This window comes from Sinocyclocheilus anshuiensis, unplaced genomic scaffold, assembly GCF_001515605.1.
Source record: "Sinocyclocheilus anshuiensis isolate Anshui unplaced genomic scaffold, SAMN03320099.WGS_v1.1 scaffold1430, whole genome shotgun sequence".
NCBI classification, from domain to species: domain Eukaryota; kingdom Metazoa; phylum Chordata; class Actinopteri; order Cypriniformes; family Cyprinidae; genus Sinocyclocheilus; species Sinocyclocheilus anshuiensis.
This window is the reverse complement of record NW_015555721.1, coordinates 1201674-1210227: the sequence shown is the minus strand read 5'-3', so window position 1 is coordinate 1210227 and position 8554 is coordinate 1201674. Positions and strand designations below refer to the sequence as shown.

The following is an 8554-nucleotide window of genomic DNA, read 5'->3' as shown; positions in this document are numbered from 1 at the left end:
GTTTCTCTGTGCATTTATCTTTATAGTTCTGATGTGGACTCTGCTATTTTTTTAATATTGAGAACGATTTTTAGAACTATATCTTTATAGTTATTGTTCTTGGCTTGAACGGGCCTTTAAGCTTGGAATACACTGTGTGATTTTTTGTCGATTTTCAGCCAATTTTTGAGTCATACTCTCTCTTTCGGACGAATTTCAGCTTTCTCATGCGTCATTTGTCGTGCAGTGTACAGGGGGTAACAAGAGGCGATTAACCTCTCCCAACCGCCAGTCGTCTGGTTGGGTGAATTTTGGTTATGTCCCCCCTCCCATGGACTGCAATTTCGACCTAGGGAGCCAACCCCATCCCCTGTGATTTAGCGATTTTGATAGCCAGTTCCCCCTTGAGCATGACTGAGCTATAGTTATGGTCGTGATTGGACTAGTTTTGAGTAGCAATTGACCCTTCACCGGGAGTTTGATTGACAGGCGATCTGACCAATCATAATGCCAAATCTGTCATTTTGTCCAACAAACAAACAAGACAGGAGAGTAGATTTACGTTGGTGGACTTGAACTTGAAAAATGGTGTGTACTGTCATCTTTCTGCAGTGGAAACAAGATACATTTTGATGTTCATTCATGTTTATTTCATGTTATAACAAGAAAAGGGGAAGAGATGATTGGTTCACGTGCCTCTTGAACTGAGGCGCTACAGTAATCTGTCATGACATTAAAGAGCCACAAAACAGTATCATTTATTTTTTAAATTACTAAATTTGATTGTCATCGCTTTGTTAAGCAGGTGTTTTAAAGTCTGAACGTAATGCTCAGCTTCTCCATTGCTTTGAGCACATCTCGGGCTGTTGGTGATGTGACTAAAGCCATAGAGAGAAAATGATCTCTGAAATTCCATGCCTTGAAAACATAGACTTTGTGCATTATTACATCATCAGATCTTGCATGGGTTAATTCTTCACAAATCTGGAAAAATAGTCCACCACCAATAGATAGGTGCTTCCATGCATTGAAAACAAATCTGCACCCAACTTAAGCCATGGTCTGGCAGGAAACTCAGAGGGCATTGGTTGAATTGACTCAAGCTCATTTATCTGTCCACTTAGACAGTCTCAAGCATGCAGTCTGCATTTAGCAACCCCCGGTGCCCTTCATGCAGTTTCTCCAGGACTGTGTTGCTTCCATTGCTCCTCCTCTTTCTGTAGAAGAACAGCACCAAGACCGTGGGATGATGCATCAGCAGACAGTTTCGTTTCGACAGTTTTAGGGTTGCACAAGGCTAGTACAGGCGGTTATGAAAACTCATGTTTAAATTCTCTGAAGGCTTCTTGCTGGCTCTTCCACAACACCAGTGGTTCCTTTTGGACAAAAGGTCCCTTAATGTAATATTTTTCCCTTAATGTAAAGGTCCCCAAAGTCATTTTTGATTACTTCTGACTATCGTGCCATATTAATAGCTTTTTCAAGTGTGAGCTCTCTGTCCAGCTGCATCCGCTCAGATAGTGTACTGTCTCTTAGAACAACTGCAAGTCTATCTCTGAGCAATTCATCATGCAGAGTTCCATAGTTGCATTTTTCTGCAAGAGCATGTTATGAAGTTATCAGTTGATTCATTGGGCTGCTGCACTGTTTGATTGAATCTTGCTCTTTCGTATGTTACGTTTTTTGCTGCTGCGCATCAGATAAAAGCTGTCCTCTCAACATGTCATCTGCTTCATCTCCCATGCAGTATATTATTGTGTTCACCTGAATAGCCTGTGAGCTGACATGTAGATTACGAGCCACTTGAAATCTTTCAAACCGCCGAATCCATTTCTCCCACTCTTGAAGTTGTTACAAATTATTTACAAAATATTAATCTCCAACGCGCATTCAGAGAACATCACAATGCATTCATGATTGATGTTGATGCGAGGGCAGATGTTGTTGTGTGAACATGCATTGAAGATTAATATATTGTAAATAAAGTCATGAATTGTTTTTTTTTGCGCAAATAAAAAATTGAATTGAGGTTAAACCACTGAAGTCGCATGGTTTCCTTTGTTCCTTTTTTACTTGGAAATGATTCAATTCAGAAGTCTGAATCTAACCAAAATAGTTTCTTGTCCAAGATGATTGAATGTGTTCCACCATAAGCTTGCTGTATTTATAAAACACAAATAGCATTCATTTTAATTGGTCTGGTTTTATGTTGTCTAGATGGGAACCAGCATTCCGGTCTTTTTGGAGGAAGTTGAATCTGCAGAGCCTTTCCTGCTCTGTGAAATAACTATTCGCTGAACTTTACTGTTTGCAACTGGACACAACTGATCCACATATCCTGCAATTGTTCATCTGCTGAATGTTGTGTTGACTCTGGCACTGCTGTACTGTGTTGCAAAGTCCAGGGTATTGACTCAACTTCACTGACATTTAGCGACATACATTTACTGATATGCACAGGACTTGAAGTATTACAGACCATTTGATGAGCATTTTTCATATTATTTCTGAAGACAGAAATGCCTATATTGTGCCTTCATTTATTTTTAAAGTAAACCTTCCATGATGCAATGTGGCTTGTTTGTTAATAAAGAACTAGTTTGTTATAACAACTGTTTGCATTTTGCCTTTATTTTTTACTTTGTAGAATGAATAGAATTCTACTGTGGTCCCAGACTAAAGTTTAATTTAACTTTATGGATTGTTTTGATGTACTCTCAATGTTGTTATCAGTGTAACTCTCCAAGTTATCACAAATTATTTCCTGACAGTTACTGTCAACTAATTTAACCTGTTTGGAGTACAGAAATGTCAACTCGTTACACTGGAGTTAAAATACATCTTAATAGTGTTAAATTGTCACTCTTTACTCTGGCGTTGAAGAAAAATTAACCTGCTCTGGTGTAGACCAGAGTTGTTTTATAGTGTAAATATAATTGTCTTATTGTTAAATCAGTAACACTTTTGAAAGTACTTTTGAAAGTTTACTTTAACTCTGAAAATATTGGGACAATATGTTCACACACTCAGAGTTGATTTTAACAGAGTTGATCAACAGAGTTGATTTTCAGTTCTGATTGAATTAACACTGATGAATTTGCTGTGAAAGAATGTGCAGAATATATATATATATATATATATATATATATATATATATATATATATATTCAAATGTTGACTAGGCTACTGTATATATTTCTTTTTTGTAAGAAATGTATACTTTTATTAGTTAAATTTATAAAAAAAAGTAATGGTGATGATTTTAGAAAATATTTGTTTTGAATTAATGCATGAATTAATAAATCATCATGTTAGAATGATTTCTGAAGGATCATGTGACACTGAAGACTGGAGTTAATGGCTGATGAAAAAGACTTACATCTTTCCTGCTGTAATCATGTGTAGTGATGATTATATAGGCTATTCAGAGATCTATTTGTCGTGCACTGAAAACAACCATAGATCATGTACACGCTGGCTAAAAAAAAAACACTGTTTTATGAGGCACTGAGCGGATTTCTCGTGATTCTCATTCATTTGGTTGACTTGCACACTGAATCGTTTGCAGCGGTTTCTCACACCGCGACAGTAAAAGATATTTACTCACAATCCATAAAACACTCGCGAAATGTCTTCTATAGCGTGTCAACAACTAAGCAGCAAATATTGCTCATGCAGTTTGTAAACGACTGCAGATTTATCAAAATGTACATCCAAAACAGTATTTAAAAAGAGTAAAAATATATATGGGCACACTTTTTTGATAGGTCATGTGTTCCATTATTGACGAAAGGCTAGAAATGCATAATCTTCCAAACTACGCTGGCGACACCTGCTGGTCTAAACAGTGTAAATGCTACGACAACACAAAACAAACATTACAGTAACACATGTTATAAACCAATCGCAAATGTTTTCATGAAAGTATAATAATCTCTTAAAAGTATTCTACAAACCAATAGGTCTACCATTAAATATGAAGTGTATTTGTGTTTTATTATTGTGTTTCTTTCATTCCTGATCCTGGTTAATTAATATTGATTCTAAACTATTAGAGATTAACTAATGATCAGTACCATTTTTTTATGACTACTTTTGTGTTAATGTTCAGTTTTAAATAGTGCATAATCAATGTTTACTTTTAATATAGAGTTTGAATATACTGTAGAGTTAATCAAGCTGTGTCCATTGCTATAGCTAATTTTTTAAGAGTGTTTATGAGTCAATGACACAATCCCATTAAGATAACCTTCATTTTTCTTTCTCCGCAGGTCATAACAAAACAATACTTCATCCCAAATATTTGCTTCTTATATTCTCTGTTGAACTGAACATATTTTTAATATATGAATTCTTACACCTCCATTGTAACGAATCACCAACAGTCAGAACTTTTACAGCATCCAAAGACAAGCCCCTAGAAAACAGCACTAAATTCCTGCAGTTCCAATTTTAATATTGACGGTTGTTACTTAACTGTAGACAGAGAGCTTTACAGCAAGGCTCACGGAGTGCTGATAAATCACAGAGACATTAAAAGCGACCTGTCAAATTTACCCACAAAACCACGGCCTTTCTTCCAGAAAGGGATATGGATGCACTTTGAGTCCCCACAAAACTCAGCGGTCTGGAGAACCTATTTAATGTGACACTGAATTACAGACGGGATGCTGATATTGTGCTTCGTGAACTAATTATGATTAAAACTGAAGATACAGAGGATAAGATATTTCCACAAGTTCTGGACAAAAAGGACAAGTTAGTTTGCTGGATTGTGAGCAACTGGAATGAGAAGCATGAAAGGGTAAAATACTATAATGAGCTCAAAAAACATTGAAATATATGCCTTTGGGCGTCATTTTGGAAAAGCAGTAAGTGATGCTCAATACAAGGAAATATTAACGAGACGCTCATTATGACTACATGACAGAAAGGCTGTTCAATCCCCTCACACTCGGATCAGTGCCAGTGGCTCTTGGGGCTCCACGATACATATACGAAAGGTTTTTGCCGAAAGATGCTTTCATCCACGTGAAGGATTTCTCCAGCCCTCAGAAACTGGCTGAACACCTGCTGTCATTGGATAAAAATGTTGAAGAATACAAAAAGAATTTTCAATGGCGAAAACACTTTGAAGTCAAACTTGTTAATCATCCTCAAGAGCATGCATGCTGTGCCTGTCAATATACACGAACAAAGAAAGACTACCAGGTTTTTGGAAACCTTAACAAATGGTACTGGGATGCCATCAAAGATGGGACCTAAAGGTCAAGGGTGTTTTTTGATGACTGTATTGCTTGCTAAACACTGGATGGCACAGCTGCTCAGCACTTTTTGTATAAATTAAAGACTGGAATACACTACACGACTTTTAAAATCTGAACAGATTTTACCAGTGGGAAAGATTATCAGACTGACAAAATAACCTTAAAAATACATGCACTTTATGTTAGAGTATAGTGCATTATAATGTATATGTATTTTGGAGACTAGCTGTGTTCTAAAATTATCTCAAAATATCAGTTATGTTTGATATCCTCCAAATGGATAAAATTATATTCTGAAGCTAAAAGAAACTGGAATCTGTATGTGATTTCCTGTTAAACTTTTCAAATCCAGCTGCCCAAAATCTGCACACTCAAAATTGGTTCTGACTTTAGCATCTACTCATCCAGGCTGCAAATCGTGGCAAAATCTGTGCAAAAGTTGTGTAGTGCATTCCAGCCTTTATATATTTTTATAATTAAGCACAGTGCTTTTAAGAAGTTTAATGTTGTAAAGTACAACTTTAAATTTACAAAGTATGTTTGCAAAATGACAAAAGTTGAAAAGCAAAACACTTTTGCTATTGCTGCAGAAGTACATTATAAAAGAAAATGCCAAGCATCACAATGTCACAGTTGTGATATGTCTTCAGAATGCTCAGGGCATCTGGCTTTGTTCTTACTTATTTTTTACCAACTATTTTTATATGCTTTATTTTATACCTTTATTTCAAAGATTTTAAATTAACTATTTGTAATATTCCAGTTGTAATAAATGATTGTCTATTTTTTTGCACTTAAAACAAACAGTTGAGTGTCTGAAGGAGTGTTGTCACGTACAGTGTGTTTGTGACTGAAACTGTTGATTAGGTGTGTATATACAGTATTTTTAAACTTTATACACAATGACAATTTGCTGACATAGCTTCATTTAACTATGGAGCCTTTCTCCTCTTCTGGGCCTCAACAGAGGATGTACAAGGTCACACTCTGACAGGCCGACACTGTCTGTTGAAAGACATTGAAAGAGTCATATTTGCAGACCAGAATAGGGGCTTGATACTCTTTTGACCTGGGCCAGTAAAAATCATCTAACAGCCATCTAGAAAACACCAAGAACATCCGAGAAACCACTGCAAAACCATTTAAACACTACATAGATGCCCTGACAACAACCCATAACACCTTACCGCTGATCCAAAACGCTACCGTTTTCTACAGTCAAGTACCACTCACTTTCTTCATATAATGAACAAATCTAGTGATTGTAGTTACTGTTGTTGTTCACATCAGTAATTGTAAAAAAGAATAATCCTACTTAAAATAGTGGATACAGTAATCAAAACATCAGAATCTAGGGTCACTGCAGTGAGTTTGTCATCCACTCGTCTGCTTTCAGACACCACATCTACACACATTGGCTGCGTCTGAAAGCTGCAGAATGCTGTCTTTGGAGGTTACATTCTAAGGTAGGAAGGCATCAAGGCACATCCAAATCCAATGTTAGTTTCACTTCCTGTCTCCTGAGATGCCCTCATCTGATGGATTTTTGAAGGCAGCATAGATGTATCCTTCTCTGTCTATGATATCCCACAATACTGTGTATTCAGTTCCATCACAGCTGAGCTAAAGAAAACAAACAAAAAAAGGCATCTGAAAGTTGTGGTTGGTGATCAGTTTGTGTATAAATGTAAGTTCTTCTAGTGAGAAATTGGTATTGTAGTAATTAAGTATTCACTTAGTTACCACCAAGTGCTTTCTATTTTGTTGTGAATCATTAAATTATACGCTGCCTCAGAAGCAAAATCAGTTTTGTGAGATATGTGCACAAACACTGATAAAGCACACACACCATGTTTGTTACGTCCCTTTTGCTTTACTTCTGTGTTTTCTTTTGTTTGGGAAGTGTGTGTCTTCTGTCCAGGAAGAAGCTGATTGGTTCCTGCAGTCTAACTGGTGCCACGCCCTGCCTGATCAGCTGACTCCTTGCTGCCTATAAGAGACTCCGTCATGACTTCCGGCTTCAGCTTTTTGCTCTCTTGTTGTGTTTGCTCTGCCTTGACTCTGCTAGTTAGTTACATGTGTTCGTAAGACTGAGAATTTCTGTGTGTGTTCAATCGAGTGTTCGCTGGTGAGAGATTGTTTGTTAGTTTGCTTTGCCCATTTATTCGTACTACTGACTTCCGCCTGTTCTTTGACTATGATTCTGTTCGGATCTGTTCGCTTATCATTGTAAATAATTGTATATAATAATATTCTGGGGAGGTAGGGAGACCGAAGCCACTTTTGTTGGAACCTTGTTTTTTTTATTGTTTTTGGATAGGAAGTTAGGGAAGTAATTGCATTTTATTTTTATTTTATTTTGTGACCTAGGGAATTTAGAGGTTTGTGTATTAGTTGTTTTCTCTTTGTTATTTTGGCCTTGTCGGCTCCTGAAGCTAAAATTGCCCCTCTTGTACTGTAAAATCATTGTTTAATTAGCACAAACACTGATAAAGCACACACACCATGTTTGTTACGTCCCTTTTGCTTTACTTCTGTGTTTTCTTTTGTTTGGGAAGTGTGTGTCTTCTGTCCAGGAAGAAGCTGATTGGTTCCTGCAGTCTAACTGGTGCCACGCCCTGCCTGATCAGCTGACTCCTTGCTGCCTATAAGAGACTCCGTCATGACTTCCGGCTTCAGCTTTTTGCTCTCTTGTTGTGTTTGCTCTGCCTTGACTCTGCTAGTTAGTTACATGTGTTCGTAAGACTGAGAATTTCTGTGTGTGTTCAATCGAGTGTTAGCTGGTGAGAGATTGTTTGTTAGTTTGCTTTGCCCATTTATTCTTACTACTGACTTCTGCCTGTTCTTTGACTATGATTCTGGATTGCCCCTGTTCGGATCTGTTCGCTTATCATTGTAAATAATTGTATATAATAATATTCTGGGGAGGTAGGGAGACCGAAGCCACTTTTGTTGGAACCTTGTTTTTTTTATTGTTTTTGGATAGGAAGTTAGGGAAGTAATTGCATTTTATTTTTATTTTATTTTGTGACCTAGGGAATTTAGAGGTTTGTGTATTAGTTGTTTTCTCTTTGTTATTTTGGCCTTGTCGGCTCCTGAAGCTAAAATTGCCCCTCTTGTACTGTAAAATCATTGTTTAATTAAAATACTGTTCATTCGTTTTCCAAAACTCCTCCGTGTCCTCGTACACCTTCATGATGCGCCTTCACCCTAGATGGGGCGTAACATGTTGGTTTTGTGGAGGAAGAGGTGGCTGTTGGGTAGTTCCTGGTTCAAATTAAACGCTATATAAGCACTCAAGATGAAAG

At 37.0% G+C, this 8554-nt stretch overlaps 1 pseudogene; it reads left to right on the top strand.

The window, feature by feature from the left end:
• Window positions 1-805: 805 nt before the first annotated feature.
• Window positions 806-5244, top strand: LOC107672435 (alpha-(1,3)-fucosyltransferase 9-like; annotated as a pseudogene).
• Window positions 5245-8554: the final 3310 nt, after the last annotated feature.